Below are 17,970 nucleotides of genomic sequence, written 5' to 3'. Positions count from 1 at the left end.
GATTAGCCATTTTTACAGTACTGTCCTCTGGTTGAATGCCTCATATACATTTTTTCAAGATGAGCCACAGTAAGCTGTCAGTGAGTCGCTTCATCTGAAATAGAGACAATAAGCTTTATTTTCGGCTGGCGTTAAGGCGGCTCTAGTGTCAAACCTGCGTTAGTTTGCAATTTTGTCATGTAAAAACTGGAGCACTGGCATTTTCCAGCCCTAACGCCGGTTTCGGCAATTTACCTGTCTTATACCAGCTCACTTGTGCTCTGATGAGAGGAGTGGAAATATTTTAGGTGTGTCCTTAAAAACATGATACAAAGTGCTCATTTCAGGCAGCACTGGTAGAGATATGTAAGACCAACCAAACGCTGGTTTTAGCATTAACGCAGTTGGTTATGGCATGAATTTTGACAGCAGAAACGCAGCCTATCCAGCCGTGACAGACAAGAGTAACCTAATGTGCTTTTGGTGCCTGCATATACTTCGTATTTAGAAACAGAAAAAAACATGAATATATATATTTGTTTCATTTTATTTGGTTAGAAACCAAACATAGCCCCACCTCGTCTCAAACGAGGCGTAGTCCTGCCCAATGCAATTGCGAAGTAGTCAAGACTCGATAAAGGCTTTGGCTCCTGAGACCGCTTGGAAAACAATCTTCATTACCAGAGCTTTATTCAAATATTAAGTTTGAGAGGATTCAAACAGTGAGCTGACATTTCCCTTTCATCTATCATTGTAGGCAAGACCACATTATGTTAGCCATGCAGGTCCAGTTTGGACATGTTTTAAAAAACACAAATCATGTTGTAGGCTGTGTCAATGCCCATCATGAATAGAGAGATGAGAACCTTGGTGAATACCGGTGAACCTTGTATTCAGAAGTTATCTGTACCTGAAACAATTGCTTGTTTTCCGTTTAATATGTTCAAAACCCAAGCCCTCCCTTAGGCCGACTATAAGGTTCAACAGCAATATGTGTCTTTTATATCCTGGAGATTTTGCATTGATTTATTGTTGTTGTTTAAAAAAAATTATTGCTGGTTTTTCGTTTCATTTTATTACAACCAATCTTATTAGAATGATTCACCTGCGTGGTTTAATGGTTACAATGTCCGTGGCGGCGCGCCTGCAATGCAACTTCTGGAGATGTGTGAATGGGACCTGATCTGTAAGATGGTTCCGATTATGTTCATAAAACATATACTGCTCCCAAATCGGCCTAACAGTGAATGGACATTCTCCCTTTCTCTTTATATTGAATCTTTGTCCAGCTACTGTGAAAAGTTACGATGTTCCGTAAAACCCTCCATAGTCTGCATTGTTTTAATATTATATGGCCATGGGGAGAAATGATGGTGCCTGTAAGTGTGACATTGTCACGGCTTCTATGAGTAGTGGGTGGAGAAGTCAGGCGCAGAGAGCAGGGTAGTTCACAAGATGTGGATTTTTATTTTCCAAAAACCCAGAGAGACGGTCACGCCACACACACAAGGGCGCGTCAAGACCCGGTCCAAACCACAGGACGAAACTGACCGCAAAAATAAATACCACAAAATAATCACACACCATAAACAGAAAAACAAGCCCGCACAAATGCCGGCGGGCCTACTTGGGTTTAAATAGCCCACCATCAAAACCTAAACACAAAACAGGTGCAACTAATCAGACACAACTAAATGAAACAGAAAAGGGGATCGGTGGAAGCTAGTAGGCCGGCGACGACGACCGCCGAGCGCCGCCCGAACAGGAAGAGGCACCATCTTCGGCGGGATTCGTGACAGACATAGCCTATTTAAAACAAGTTGTTATTTCGTTTTGTTTAGAATTTGAATTTTTTAGGCCTTATCAAAAATTCATTTAATCTTGCTTATTGACAAAATGTGGCATATCCCTGCTTAGCCATAATGCAATTTACAGTAAACCTAGACCCTATATAATTGTGAATGCTTTTGAAGCCAAGCAATTACTTAGAACAATGTGGACTGCATATGGGTTTAGGTTAATGTGTTTAGCAAAGATAGGTCTACATTTTGTTATTTAGTTTCTCGTATCCAAGCTATAACGGACTAACATTGAAATTGGAGTTGATTCCAAGGCAATACATAAAATACAGTAAATATACAACTTGAAGCAACCACATATTTCACCAGGAGCACGTTCTGATTGGCCAGTGAGCGGCCATGCCTCGACACACCCATAACTTGTATATTCATCAAAACACAGCCCTTTCGCACCAACGCCAGCAAGTGATAGTAATTGTGATAGTGATCACAGCAAAAATATTTTGAACACACAACTGAACCTATAGCGCTACCGAATGCACTTAGATTTTCCATTGTGTTAGATTTGTTAAAATAGAGCCCAATGTGTTTCATTTGTGGGAGAAAGAAGTCGGCAGGAGACATCTGACAGTGAAGACCGACCCAAGAAAGAGTGTCTTAACGTGGAGAAAACAGAAATGACTGCTAGCCAGCTCACTGAGCTGACAGTTGGGGAGGAATTAGAGGAGTTAGCTGGTGCGTGGAGCGAATGGATGTCCACTTTTTCAAAGAGGATTTCTCTTAGGATGACTTTGTTCTGTCTTACTGTAGTTCTGGTGCTGGTGAGAAGGACGTTTCTTCAACCTGGAGCATAGTATCAGATCATTGTCACGACACTGAGCATAATGAGAGACTCTGTTGTATTATCCTGACAGGTGTGGGGCAATATGAGGTTCATATTGTTGGGCAGATATGTAGTCTTGAAATCCGACAAAGGAAAATAGGCGTCATTAACCCATATGGTGCATAGCATTTTATTTAATTGAGTCTAATTTCAGTTAGCCTACCCTTCATTATGTTTCTTCTCAGATTTAGCCTGCGCATACTGTATGTGACTGGTTACAGGATCCTAGGCATTTGATGCTAGTTCCTACTTCAAAAGGGAGCTGTTTGAAAAAAATGGCATGTAAGGAGAAATACAGGATTCTTCCAGGCTAGCCATGATTGGCTGAGATAGTGGAGGGGCTGGAAATGTCGAGAGATGAGTCCTTATCGTTGTGTCACATCACAAGCTTCTGTGTAAAAAAAGAATGGGTGTTCCCCTGGTCAGTAAATAGATAATCTTTTCTACCATAGAGTTTTGGAACAATATAGGTTTGGACAACTGCAAAAGTGTTGCTAAAGCTCTCAACAACATTGCTGCCCTGAATTTCACTGGTGCTATCGATAAAGCTCAGTGGCAGAAAGTTGTGAAGGACTACTTTCTGGAGGACAATGTCATGCTGACTCCCAGGTGTTACATTTGAATTCTTAAAGAGATGGGTGGGGCTAAGGCTTAAGAGGGTGTGAATGATGCTGAATAGCCATAAACAAAGAGGAGCTCACTAGCAAATGTTAAAATCACATCAAAAACTTTGAAGTGCTTTTCTCAAAAGTGGGTAAACAAGTATATCAACTTTCATAGCAGCATTAATTACAAGACCATGGTGCTTGCCTACGGAGCTGTGAGGGGAACGGCACCTCAGTACCTCCAGGCTCTGATCAGGCCCTACACCCAAACAAGGGCACTGCGTTCATCCACCTCTGGCCTGCTCGCCTCCCTACCACTGAGGAAGTACAGTTCCCGCTCAGCCCAGTCAAAACTGTTCGCTGCTCTGGCCCCCCAATGGTGGAACAAACTCCCTCACGACGCCAGGACAGCGGAGTCAATCACCACCTTCCGGAGACACCTGAAACCCCACCTCTTTAAGGAATACCTAGGATAGGATAAAGTAATCCCTCTCACCCCCTCCCCTGAAAAGATTTAGATGCACTACTGTTCCACTGGAGGTCATAAGGTGAATGCACCAATTTGTAAGTCGCTCTGGATAAGAGCGTCTGCTAAATGACTTAAATGTAAATGTAAATTACTTTCTCCAATTGTGGTGTGTGATACACCATTTGATGCTCCAAGTCTGTACTGTTATAAACTGTATACAATAAACATTTTAGTGAAAAATGACAATGAGCCTAGGATCGTGTTGCCAGTCACATATAGTAGACTATCTATGGTAATGTGCAAGGTAATGATGGACTATATGTTCCAGGGCTGTGCACAGAACAGACCTCTGGTGGGGCAGGTGCTCAAAGTGAAAAAAGGGCACCCCTCCCCCCAACAAAAAACAAAACATGTACCGCAATGATCTACCACACTCACAGTGGCAGAAAGGCAGGGGAGGGGACTTTTTTTCAAGTTTCTTAAGTTTATGACCAATTATCTAATTTGGATAGGCAGTTGATTTTATTTACAGTTACAATTGTATTTTTATTTAACCTTCATTTAACTAGGCAAGTCAGTTAATAAGTACAAATTCTTATTTACAATGAGTGCTTGGGCAAACCCTAACCCGGACCACGCTAGGCCAATTCTGCGCTGCCCTATGGGACTCCCAATCACAGCCTGTTGTGATACAGCCAGGAATCAAACCAGGGTCTGTAGTGAAGCCTCTAGCACTGAGATACAGTGCCTTAGACCGGTGCGCCACATGGGAGAAGAGAATAGGAAAAGAGACAAAAAATACAAAGTAATTTGTTTTAAAAAACACCACCAAAATGGGCAGGTGCCCCAGCACCCCTAGGGCTCTAACTATCTCATCTCTCAGTAGTGAAGCATTGTATCCTTCAGGAAGATAACTCATAATCACTTTCTCTGCATTGTTCCATCAAAGTGGATCCTTCACCCCATCTCAGCTCCTTTCCACCAGGTCCTAACCTCAGTCAGCAGAGCTAAATGGGACCATGGTGATGATGCCTGAGGTCATCAGGAAGGAGTGCTCATCACAGTGCCACGCAAATTAGACAACTGACAGCACTGTGTGTGTTTGTGTGATGTAAAAATCAGTGTGTGTGTGTGTGTGCATATGTGGGAACTCCTTCAAGACTGTTGGAAATGCATTCCAGGTTAAGCTGGTTGAGAGAATGCCAAGAGTGTGCAAAGCTGTCATTAAGTCAAAGGGTGGCTACTTTGAAGAATCTCAAATATAAAATATATTTTGATATGTTTAACACTTTTTGGTTACTATGTGATTCCATATGTGTTATTTCATAATTGTTATGTTTATGTCATCGCATTGATGGACCAGCGCCTTTCTCAGTGTGTGAGCTACAGTAGCTGTGATGTGACCATTGATCCTGTCTGTGTTGTTCATGTCACATGGAACTGGCATTTATCAGAGCTCTGCCCTCCCATTGATTATAAAATGTGATTCATATTATTCCAGGGAGGTCAGTGCTGAATCAATGAGGCGTAGCTGATGAAGAGAACACCCTCACACACACTGATATATGATGACATTTGTCACAGAGGATTTAACACCCACTCAGAGCATTCCTGTACACACAGGTTTGCGATACAGTCACAGAGCAAGGACAGCATGCAAATGTTGAGTTATGAATAATTCATGAGCTGGTTATTCTGTCCTCTGTGTTGGGGTTCAGGTGATTACGTACCTTTAATAGTGATACAAGTCTTTGTAGTTTGTCTGAACAGCAACCATTTTGACTTTCATGAGTTTGGAACCCAGGTGACCTGACCATTATTCCTTCAGGATGACTGTGTTAGAGCCCTGTGCCCTCTTGCCTGGAGAATAATAAGGATAGCTAATGACCTGTCTTTCCCTTCAACCCATATCAATGGAACTCAAAGACACTTAGACCAGGGGTGGTCAATCCTACTCTGTCCCTGGCTGTAGACTTTTGTTCCAGCCAATGTGGCTAGTTCCATAGTGTAAGTCAGGGCTGGCCAGCCCTACTCCTGCGAAGCTATATAGAGGGTGAGCAGACTTTTTTTCCAGCGCTGATTCAACCAATGCCCTGCTGAGTGGTAGAATCCTGTGTTAGTGCTGGGCTACATTCAAATAGGGATTTGTTTTATTGCGGCCCTTGGATTTTGGATGTAAAGGTTGGGCCTCAGAGTGTACTCAGTGGTAATTATCTGAATGCAGGCCCTCAGCTGCCTTGTTAACATCAGCCGTCCTCTCCTCTCCCCTCTCCTACTCTGCTCTCTCTCTTCACTGCTCTCCTCTCCCCTCTCCTACTCCGCTCTCTATCTTCACTGCTCTCCTCTCCCCCCTCCTACTCTGCTCTCTATCTTCACTGCTCTCCTCTCCCCTCTCCTACTCTGCTCTCTATCTTCACTGCTCTCCTCTCCCCTCTCCTACTCCGCTCTCTATCTTCACTGCTCTCCTCTCCCCTCTCCTACTCTGCTCTCTCTTCACTGCTCTACTTTCCTCTCCCCTCTCATCCTCTCTCTTTTCACTGCTCTACTTTCCTCTCCTCCTCTCCTCTCCTACTCTGCTCTCTCTCTTCACTGCTCTACTTTCCTCTCCCCTCTCCTCTTCTCTCTTTTCACTGCTCTACTTTCCTCTCCTCCTCTCTCTCTTCACTGCTCTACTTTCCTCTCCCCTCTCATCCTCTCTCTCTTCACTGCTCTACTTTCCTCTCCCCTCTCCTCCTCTCTCTTTTCACTGCTCTACTTTCCTCTCCCCTCTCCTCCTCTCTCTCTTCACTGCTCTACTTTCCTCTCCCCTCTCCTCCTTACTCTTTTCACTGCTCTACTTTCCTCTCCTCTGCTCTCTCTCTTCACTGCTCTATTCTCCTCTGCTCCTCTCCTCTCCTCCTCTCCTTTCTCTTCACTGCTCTATTCTCCTCTCCTCCTCTCCTCTCCTCCTCTCCTTTCTCTTCACTGCTCTATTCTCCTCTCCCCTCTCCTCCTCTGCTCTCTCTCTTCACTGCTTTACTTTCCTTTCCCCACTCCTCCTCTGCTCTCTCTCTTCACTGCTTTACTTTCCTTTCCCCTCTCCTCCTCTGCTCTCTCTTCACTGCTTTACTTTCCTCTCTCATCCTCTCTCTCTCTCTTCACTGCTCTATTCTCCTCTCCCCTCTCCTCCTCTGCTCTCTCTCTTCACTGCTTTACTTTCCTTTCCCCTCTCCTCCTCTGCTCTCTTTTCACTGCTTTACTTTCCTCTCTCCTCCTCTCTCTCTCTCTTCACTGCTCTATTCTCCTCTCCCCTCTCCTCCTCTGCTCTCTCTCTTCACTGCTTTACTTTCCTCTCCCCTCTCCTCCTCTGCTCTCTCTCTTCACTGCTTTATGTTTCTCTCTCCTCCTCTCTCTCTCTCTTCACTGCTCTATTCTCCTCTCCCCTCTCCTCCTCTGCTCTCTCTCTTCACTGCTTTACTTTCCTCTCCCCTCTCCTCCTCTGCTCTCTCTCTTCACTGCTTTACTTTCCTCTCTCCTCCTCTCTCTCTCTCTCTTCACTGCTCTATTCTCCTCTCCCCTCTCCTCCTCTGCTCTCTCTCTTCACTGCTTTACTTTCCTCTCCCCTCTCCTCCTCTGCTCTCTCTCTTCACTGCTTTACTTTCCTCTCCCCTCTCCTCCTCTGCTCTCTCTCTCTTCACTGCTCTATTCTCCTCTCCCCTCTCCTCCTCTGCTCTCTCTCTTCACTGCTTTACTTTCCTCTCCCCTCTCCTCCTCTGCTCTCTCTCTTCACTGCTTTACTTTCCTCTCCCCTCTCCTCCTCTGCTCTCTCTCTTCACTGCTTTACTTTCCTCTCTCCTCCTCTCTCTCTCTCTCTTCACTGCTCTATTCTCCTCTCCCTCTCCTCCTCTGCTCTCTCTCTTCACTGCTTTACTTTCCTCTCCCTCTCCTCCTCTGCTTTCTCTCTTCACTGCTTTACTTTCCTCTCCCCTCTCCTCCTCTGCTCTCTCTCTTCACTGCTTTACTTTCTCTCTCCTCCTCTCTCTCTCTCTCTTCACTGCTCTATTCTCCTCTCCCCTCTCCTCCTCTGCGCTCTCTCTTCACTGCTTTACTTTCCTCTCCCCTCTCCTCCTCTGCTCTCTCTCTTCACTGCTTTACGTTCCTCTCTCCTCCTCTCTCTCTCTCTTCACTGCTCTATTCTCCTCTCCCCTCTCCTCCTCTGCTCTCTCTCTTCACTGCTCTATTCTCCTCTCCCCTCTCCTCCTCTGCTTTCTCTCTTCACTGCTTTACTTTCCTCTCCCCTCTCCTCCTCTGCTCTCTCTCTTCACTGCTTTATGTTCCTCTCTCCTCTCTCTCTCTCTCTTCACTGCTCTATTCTCCTCTCCCCTCTCCTCCTCTGCTCTCTCTCTTCACTGCTTTACTTTCCTCTCCCCTCTCATCCTCTGCTCTCTCTCTTCACTGCTTTACTTTCCTCTCCCCTCTCCTCCTCTGCTCTCTCTCTCTTCACTGCTCTATTCTCCTCTCCCCTCTCCTCCTCTGCGCTCTCTCTTCACTGCTTTACTTTCCTCTCCCCTCTCCTCCTCTGCTCTCTCTCTTCACTGCTTTACTTTCCTCTCCCCTCTCCTCCTCTGCTCTCTCTCTTCACTGCTTTACTTTCCTCTCTCCTCTCTCTCTGTCTCTTCACTGCTCTATTCTCCTCTCCCCTCTCCTCCTCTGCTCTCTCTCTTCACTGCTTTACTTTCCTCTCCCCTCTCCTCCTCTGCTCTCTCTCTTCACTGCTTTACTTTCCTCTCCCCTCTCCTCCTCTGCTCTCTCTCTCTCTTCACTGCTCTATTCTCCTCTCCCCTCTCCTCCTCTGCACTCTCTCTTCACTGCTTTACTTTCCTCTCCCCTCTCCTCCTCTGCTCTCTCTCTTCACTGCTTTACTTTCTCTCTCCTCCTCTCTCTCTCTCTCTTCACTGCTCTATTCTCCCTCCCCTCTCCTCCTCTGCTCTCTCTCTTCACTGCTTTACTTTCCTCTCCCCTCTCCTCCTCTGCTCTCTCTCTTCACTGCTTTACGTTCCTCTCTCCTCTCTCTCTCTCTCTCTTCACTGCTCTATTCTCCTCTCCCCTCTCCTCCTCTGCTCTCTCTCTTCACTGCTTTCTTACCTCTCCCCTCTCCTCCTCTGCTCTCTCTCTTCACTGCTTTACTTTCCTCTCCCCTCTCCTCCTCTGCTCTCTCTCTTCACTGCTTTACTTTCCTCTCTCCTCCTCTCTCTCTCTTCACTGCTCTATTCTCCTCTCCCCCTCTGCTCTCTCTCTTCACTGCTTTACTTTCCTCTCCTCTCCTCTCCTCCTCTGCTCTCTCTCTTCACTGCTTTACTTTCCTCTCCCCTCTCCTCCTCTGCTCTCTCTCTTCACTGCTTTACTTTCCTCTCCCCTCTCCTCCTCTGCTCTCTCTCTTCACTGCTCTATTCTCCTCTCCCCTCTCCTCCTCTGCTCTCTCTCTTCACTGCTTTACTTTCCTCTCCCCTCTCCTCCTCTGCTCTCTCTCTTCACTGCTTTACTTTCCTCTCCCCTCTCCTCCTCTGCTCTCTCTCTTCACTGCTTTACTTTCCCTCTCCTCCTCTCTCTCTCTCTCTTCACTGCTCTATTCTCCTCTCCCCTCTCCTCCTCTGCTCTCTCTCTTCACTGCTTTACTTTCCTCTCCCCTCTCCTCCTCTGCTCTCTCTTCACTGCTTTACTTTCCTCTCCCTCTCCTCCTCTGCTCTCTCTCTCTTCACTGCTCTATTCTCCTCTCCCCTCTCCTCCTCTGCTCTCTCTCTTCACTGCTTTCTTACCTCTCCCCTCTCCTCCTCTGCTCTCTCTCTTCACTGCTTTACTTTCCTCTCCCCTCTCCTCCTCTGCTCTCTCTCTTCACTGCTTTACTTTCCTCTCTCCTCCTCTCTCTCTCTCTCTCTCTCTCTCTCTCTTCACTGCTCTATTCTCCTCTCCCCCTCTGCTCTCTCTCTTCACTGCTTTACTTTCCTCTCCCCTCTCCTCCTCTGCTCTCTCTCTTCACTGCTTTACTTTCCTCTCCCCTCTCCTCCTCTGCTCTCTCTCTTCACTGCTCTATTCTCCTCTCCCCTCTCCTCCTCTGCTCTCTCTCTTCACTGCTTTACTTTCCTCTCCCCTCTCCTCCTCTGCTCTCTCTCTTCACTGCTTTACTTTCTCTCTCCTCCTCTCTCTCTCTCTCTTCTGCTCTATTCTCCTCTCCCCTCTCCTCCTCTGCTCTCTCTCTTCACTGCTTTACTTTCCTCTCCCCTCTCCTCCTCTGCTCTCTCTCTTCACTGCTTTACGTTCCTCTCTCCTCCTCTCTCTCTCTTCACTGCTCTATTCTCCTCTCCCTCTCCTCCCTCCTCTCTCTCTTCACTGCTCTATTCTCCTCTCCCCTCTCCTCCTCTGCTTTCTCTCTTCACTGCTTTACTTTCCTCTCCCCTCTCCTCCTCTGCTCTCTCTCTTCACTGCTTTATGTTCCTCTCTCCTCTCTCTCTCTCTCTCTTCACTGCTCTATTCTCCTCTCCCTCTCCTCCTCTGCTCTCTCTTCACTGCTTTACTTTCCTCTCCCCTCTCCTCCTCTGCTCTCTCACTTCTGCTTTACTTTCCTCTCCCTCTCCTCCTCTGCTCTCTCTCTTCACTGCTCTATTCTCTCCTCCTCTGCGCTCCTACTTCACTGCTTTACTTTCCTCTCCCCTCTCCTCCTCTGCTCTCTCTCTTCACTGCTTTACTTTCCTCTCCCCTCTCCTCCTCTGCTCTCTCTCTTCACTGCTTTATGTTCCTCTCTCCTCCTCTCTCTCTCTCTCTTCACTGCTCTATTCTCCTCTCCCCTCTCCTCCTCTGCTCTCTCTCTTCACTGCTTTACTTTCCTCTCCCCTCTCCTCCTCTGCTCTCTCACTTCACTGCTTTACTTTCCTCTCCCCTCTCCTCCTCTGCTCTCTCTCTTCACTGCTCTATTCTCCTCTCCCCTCTCCTCCTCTGCGCTCCTACTTCACTGCTTTACTTTCCTCTCCCCTCTCCTCCTCTGCTCTCTCTCTTCACTGCTTTACTTTCCTCTCCCCTCTCCTCCTCTGCTCTCTCTCTTCACTGCTTTACTTTCCTCTCTCCTCCTCTCTCTCTCTCTCTTCACTGCTCTATTCTCCTCTCCCCTCTCCTCCTCTGCTCTCTCTCTTCACTGCTTTACTTTCCTCTCCCCTCTCCTCTGCTCTCTCTCTTCACTGCTTTACTTTCCTCTCCCCTCTCCTCCTCTGCTCTCTCTCTCTCTTCACTGCTCTATTCTCCTCTCCCTCTCCTCCTCTGCTCTCTCTCTTCACTGCTTTACTTTCCTCTCCCCTCTCCTCCTCTGCTCTCTCTCTTCACTGCTTTACTTTCCTCTCCCTCTCCTCCTCTGCTCTCTCTCTTCACTGCTTTACTTTCTCTCTCCTCCTCTCTCTCTCTCTTCACTGCTCTATTCTCCTCTCCCTCTCCTCCTCTGCTCTCTCTCTTCACTGCTCTATTCTCCTCTCTCCTCTCCTCCTCTGCTCTCTCTCTTCACTGCTTTACTTTCCTCTCTCCTCCTCTGCTCTCTCTCTTCACTGCTTTACTTTCCTCTCCCCTCTCCTCCTCTGCTCTCTCTCTTCACTGCTTTACTTTCCTCTCTCCTCCTCTCTCTCTCTCTCTCTCTTTCACTGCTCTATTCTCCTCTCCCCTCTCCCCCTCTGCTCTCTCTCTTCACTGCTTTACTTTCCTCTCCTCTCCCCTCTCCTCCTCTGCTGTCTCTCTTCACTGCTCTACTCTCCTCTTCCCTCCTCTGCCATATTTTAGTCTCACATAATTGGTTGTCTAAGATATTGACCACATGTGCGTGTGTGTCTGACTGTCTCAATGGGGTTTAATTGGATGCTCTGTGACACAACTGAACCCTACCCCCATCCCCTCACCTCCTCTTCCCCCTCTCTCTCACCTCCTTCCTCCCCTCAGCTCTGCCTCCTCCGCCTCCACCTCACCTGTCTGGTAATCGGTTTTCTCTCTCTCTCTGGGTGATTACAGTGAGATGCCGCTGTACCCACCATCTCTGATGAGCTCTAATATAATCTGCATGCTAATGTTAGACAAAATAATAATATGAATACACTTAGAAAAAAATGGTTCTACCTGGAACCAAACATTTTTTTACTAGGAGTGTACAGTGGGACACAATGAGGGTGGTAGTAGGCTGGGCAGAGAAATAAAAGTATATAGTGGAGGGCAGACTCAGTGTAGGTAGTAATTAATAAATGGCCATTCATATTGGGTCTTTGATAAGTTTAACTGGACTTTCAAATGTCTTTGCCACTTTGATCCAGCCATTATTTAGGAAGATTACCTAAATAATGTGCCAGTCTGGTAACATGGGTCATTAGCTCTGAGTGTATCTATATTTGGGAAGGACAAAAAATATCAGTCTCAAGCTCATGGTATTTCATTTAACCGCAGGCACAAGATTGAGAGTAGTGGTATTTGGATGTGCGTGTGTGTGTGTGCGGAAGTGTGAGTCTGCATGCATATGACCCGTGCTTCTGTGGATGTTTATGTTTGCATACACATAGCAGGATGGAGGGCTTCATTTCAGAGTGGAGTCACCGAAATCTCGGCTGTTAGTGAGAGGAAGGCAGCTTTGACAGGTTGACATAGAGATGATGATGGCATCCATTAATCACTAGAGCATGTCTAGTGCTGGACTGAGCCTCTCACTAAGTCTGGAGCCCCAGCAACAACAGGGAGCAGCCCTAACCAAGACCATGAAATCATACATCCCTCATGACTAAGACTAGGAGTTTTCCTATCCATGTACCCTGACCAGGAAATACTCTGGGCCTAATTATAGCCTGTAAGTCATACATGTAAAGTTTTTGCTCTTTATATTTTATTTTCACAATGATATAACAATTGGATTGCAATAGTCTTGTTTGTGTTGAGCTGTCTGTGGTTAGCATTCCTTAGCCTGAGGGCTTGAAGCTCTCTGGAACAGTTCAAAACCCAAACCAAACCACACGAGATCTGTCTAAGATGCTCTGTCAGAACAGTTCATAGACCCAGCCCAGTGAAATGACTTTCATAAGCAGGCACATGGCGCCAAACACAACAATTTACTGCAAATGACAACCCGCTCATACAGAGTGTAGCTACAGTATATTATGTACATGTTAACCCCTCACTGTGTACTGTGACATGAGGGTCTTGAAGGTAAAACTGTTGTGGCTGATGAGGGGGCTTGAACCAGAGATCCTCCAGTTCTAAGTGACCCATTACCTCCAAAGCTATCATGTAGTCAGCCAGAGTCTGGACCCAGTGAAAAAGGTCAGAGCACACTTATATTAGCATATATCAGAAGAAACAAAGAAACCTGACAGGACTACTCTCTAGTGTCTATAACACTCGGTGTCCACCCAATATCTTCCCTCTCTCTGAACCACTAGTCGAGGGGAAAAGAGAAAGAACAAAACAGAGTGAGATGAAGGTTGAGACGGTATGAAACAACCCCGCTGAAGTGTTACTGAGAAAGAGGGAGGAGTAGGTTTCGTAGAGCTGACAAGATCATCTCTCCCTTCTTTCACAACCTGAGGCAATCAGATCCACATCTCCTCACATAGCTGACAGAATCACACAGGCGGATCCTCACTGACCAGCTGTATCAGTGCTCGGTATGATGGGGAAGATATACATGGAAATGGAATGTTATTCTTTAGGGAGTAGGGAGGTAAGGCAATAAATACGCCGCAGAGGCAAAATAATTACAATTTAGCATTAACACTGGAGTGACAGATGTGCAGATGATGATGTGCAAGTAGAGATACTGGGGTGCAAAAGAGAAAGAGGGTAAGTAATAATATGGGAATGAGGTAGTTGGGTGTGCTATTTACAGATGGGCTGTGTACAAGTACAGTGATCGGTGAGCTGCTCTGACAGCTGATGCTTAAAGTTAGAGAGGGAGATATAAGTCTCCAGCTTCAGTGATTTTTGCAATTCGTTCCAGTCATTGGCAGCAGAGAACTGGAAGGAAAGGCGGCCAAAGGAAGTGTTAGCTTTGGGGATGATTAGTGAAATATACCTGCTGGAGCGCGTGCTACGGGTGGGTGTTGCTATGGTGATCAGTGAACTGAGATAAGGCGGGGCTTTACCTAGCATAGACTTATAGATGACCTGGAGCCAGTGGGTTTGACCTGTTATTTGTGTTGTTGTAGATGAGTGGTCACCATTAACTCTCAGATTAAGGTGGGGTAGCGCATCCGCTACAAGACCATGGTGCTTGCCTACGGAGCTGTGAGGGGAACGGCACCTCAGTACCTCCAGGCTCTGATCAGGCCCTACACCCAAACAAGGGCACTGCGTTCATCCACCTCTGGCCTGCTCGCCTCCCTACCACTGAGGAAGTACAGTTCCCGCTCAGCCCAGTCAAAACTGTTCGCTGCTCTGGCCCCCCAATGGTGGAACAAACTCCCTCACGACGCCAGGACAGCGGAGTCAATCAATCAGAGACACCTGGAAACCCCACCTCTTTAAGGAATACCTAGGATAGGATAAAGTAATCCCTCTCACCCCCCCTCCCCCTGAAAAGATTTAGATGCACTACTGTTCCACTGGAGGTCATAAGGTGAATGCACCAATTTGTAAGTCGCTCTGGATAAGAGCGTCTGCTAAATGACTTAAATGTAAATGTAAATGTCTGTATCTGTCTGCCTGACAACCAATCAGAGGGAAGGATTCCTGATGGAAGAGGGTAGGAGGGAAATTCAGGGATACAAATACAATAAGCCCGTCCTCCTATAGCTCCTCCCACCATCCTCTATTTCAGTCTTTAGCACATTCTCTCTTCCTTATTCCCCCCTTCAGGTTCTCTACAATCCTTTGGGGAATGTCTAATCCAGGTATGGCCTTCTGTTGTTAGCCAATGCATACACACGCTTATTTGCACATTTTAGTCATTGAGCAGACACTTATCCAGTGCGACTTACAAGAGCAATTACGGTTAAGGGACAGATTTTTCACCTCGTCGGCTCAGGGATTCGATCCAGAGACCTATCGGTTACTGGCCGAAAGCTCTTAACCGCTAGGCTACTTGCCGTCCAGCACATATATACACGCACGCTCACAGGCACACACACACACACACACACACACGAATGCAGAGTCATTGTTATAAATGAATCAGAGACAGCTTGCCTGTACAACTGACTGGGTGCTATTTCATGTTTCTGTTCCTCTGCTCAGGGAAGATGCAGCACCAAGGAGGCAGCAGCATTGTTGCATTTGAATGATTTAGAGCTATGAGCACACAATAAGAAGACGTCTCTGACAAACACAGGATCCAGTACACTTGTTGTTTGTCTCTAGTGTGAAGGGCCTATACAGTTCAACGGAAGTGCAGCTGTATTCCGCATCTGTGCTGAGGCCATGACCATAGAAGACTCCTTGTATATGTAATTATGCGGTACTGAAACAAAGAGGTATGACTGCACAACTGTAGGACTCATTTAGCTTCTCCTAGGCAGAGTAGTAGCTTCTGTAAGTAGATTGTGTTGCCTGAAACCATGGTGCCAGCATGTGGAGCCGTGAGGCGACGTGATGACCAGAGACTCAGAGGAGCACAGTCGTCACCTTCTCCTGCATCCGCTGTTGCCTCCTACACCTACTGCCCCCCCCCACTCTTAAAATGCTATATCCTGCTGGTGAAGGCCCTTCGGGGGGTCCCTGGATGCCTGGAACACGGATCTAGCCCTTCTCATCCTGCTTTCACGCCTGAGCAACCCGATAGGAAGACGATTAGGGAGAGTTGTGTAAATGTCACAGGACGCAGGGACCTCATCACGGAACACCGCAGGGGGTTCTGGGAGAAAACAAAAACGCGCCCTCCCCCCCATCAGGCATGGTAGACGGCAGAGAGAGACCTGCAGAACGCACTGCTATTAACAGTCTGAGGGGCATTCTGTTTGTGTTCGCTAATCTAGTTTGGGAAGGAGAAAGTAACGGTAAAAAGAAGAAATGGACAGCTGCATACGCATCAATATGCCTTAGGAATGTCTAGAGGTATTCATTAGTAGGACTACATTACTATATAGTAGCAAAACATTTTGTGTTAAGTTTGGTAGCGTTTTTATGAAACCTTTCATTGGGTTAATCAATTAAAATCTTGCATAGAAAGTTATTGCTCTCCCATTAAAATGTTCCAGTGGAATTCTCAGTGTGTCAGAGGAGATCTCACTACCTCTACGGAGTTATTTTCAGAACAGGGTGATAATTGAGCTGTTGCTTTTTACAGCCGAACAGAAGTCTTCTCTCTCGTGCAGCATCAATGTTTATTATTGGAAATATGAGAGGGAGTTTTCCAGACCAATGACTGGGAAGCGTTTCAGATACATCTAGCCTGACACCTTTGCTACAGCACCGTTACCTGTGAGTGAGCTAGTGATGATACTTATGAGGACATGTCAGTAATGAGTTCTCCTATAAATTAGCAACATATTAGTTATAAAGGGAGCGAGGGAATTTGCCATTGTTAATCTCATAATAAAAAGCTCTGCCTACCCTGTCAGGACCCGGTTACGAACCCGGGTCTCCGGAGTGAGAAACAGTCACTTAACCAACTGAGCCACGAATAGTCGGCAGAACCCAGAAGATGAGGCAGACACAGCAGTACTTGAGACGGTGTATTTAATGAAGTAAAAAGTGAAGTTCTTCAGGAAAACATGTAACTCCACAACCTCAAAAGGAATTCCACAAGAACAAAGGTAATCCTCCAAGACAAAAAAGGTAAATCCACAAGGTGGAAGGTAAAGCACAAAAAGCCTCAAAAGATACTCAAAAACAAACAAGAACAAAAAACAGAATTCCACAAGAGAGTCCACTGGGATCAACAAGAATTCACAGAGTACTAGGGCTGGGTGCTAACATACAAACACAGAGCAAAGAACTGAGGAAAACAAAGGGTTTAAATACAATCAGGGGAAACGAGGCACAGGTGCAAATAATAATGGGGATCAAGGGAAAACAAAAGGTCAAAAGGCACAATGGGGGCATCTAGTGACCAAAAACCGGAACAACCCTGGCCAAATCCTGACAGAATCCCCCTAGGAACGGCTCCTGACGTTCCTACCAGCTCTCTCAGGGTGGAGGGCCCTGAACTGACGAATGAGGTCAGGGTCCAGTATGTCTTTGGCAGGAACCCAGGAGCGCTCCTCGGGACCGTAGCCTTCCCAGTCCACCAGATACTGCCAGGACCGCTGCACCGGCGGGAATCCAGTATCCGATGGACGGTATAAGCCGGCTGGCCTCCAATGACACGAGGCGGAGGGGAGGTCTGTCTGCCGGGACAAGGGGAGAAAAAACAACAGGTTTTAATAAGGAAATGTGAAACGTGGGATTAATCTTAAGGGATCTGGGTAAGTGTAGGCGATCTGAAACTGGGTTAACTCTCCTGGCAACCTTAAAGGGACCGATGTATTTTTGGGACAGCTTGCGAGACTCCACCCGTAGTGGTAAGTCTCTTGTGGAGAGCCAGACTCTCTGGCCGGGCGCAGGGTAGGCCCGGGACGGCGACGTCTGTTGGCTTGTTGTTGGTACCTCTGTGAGAACGCATAAGATTAAGACGGGTCTTCCTCCACATAAGCCGACAGCGTCTGACGAACTTCAAGGCTGAAGGCACTCTGACTTCTGCCTCCTGGTCCTGGAACAATGGAGGGGCATAGCCAAACTGACACTCGTGCGGGGACATACCAGTGGAGGAGGAGCGCAAGGTGTTGTGTGCGTATTCGGCCCAAACAATGAAGGACGACCATGTGAACGGGTTGTTACGAGTCATACATCGGAGGGTGGTTTCCAGCTCTTGATTCATCCTCTCAGTTTGGCCGTTGGACTCCGGATGGTACCCTGAAGATAGACTGGCAGAAGCCCCCATGAGTTGGCAGAAGGCCTTCCAAAACCTAGAGGCGAACTGGGGACCTCTGTCAGAAACCATATCTTGAGGAATGCCGAAGACTTGGAACACATGATTAATTACCAACTCAGCCGTTTCCTTGGCAGAAGGTAACTTAGTCAGAGGGACGAACCTGGCCGCCTTTGAAAACCTGTCGATAATGACTAGGATAGTAGTATTGCCATGGGATGGAGGAAGGCCAGTAATGAAGTCCAACGAGATATGGGACCAGGGTCTGTGGGGAACAGGTAAAGGGTGAAGGAGTCCTTGCGGGCGGAGGTGAGAAGATTTGCCCTGGCAGCACACGGGGCAGG

General features: G+C 47.0%; 1 protein-coding gene across 1 annotated transcript in view; it reads left to right on the top strand.

Annotated features, from left to right (window-relative positions):
• LOC115116156 (synaptotagmin-9-like) overlaps nt 1–17,970 on the top strand; it is a 52,061-nt gene that overhangs the window by 22,562 nt on the left and 11,529 nt on the right. The gene's annotated exons all lie outside the window — the stretch shown is intronic.

Source organism: Oncorhynchus nerka, linkage group LG28 (assembly GCF_034236695.1).
Source record: "Oncorhynchus nerka isolate Pitt River linkage group LG28, Oner_Uvic_2.0, whole genome shotgun sequence".
Lineage (NCBI taxonomy): Eukaryota > Metazoa > Chordata > Actinopteri > Salmoniformes > Salmonidae > Oncorhynchus > Oncorhynchus nerka.
This window is presented reverse-complemented; position numbering and strand designations above follow the sequence as displayed.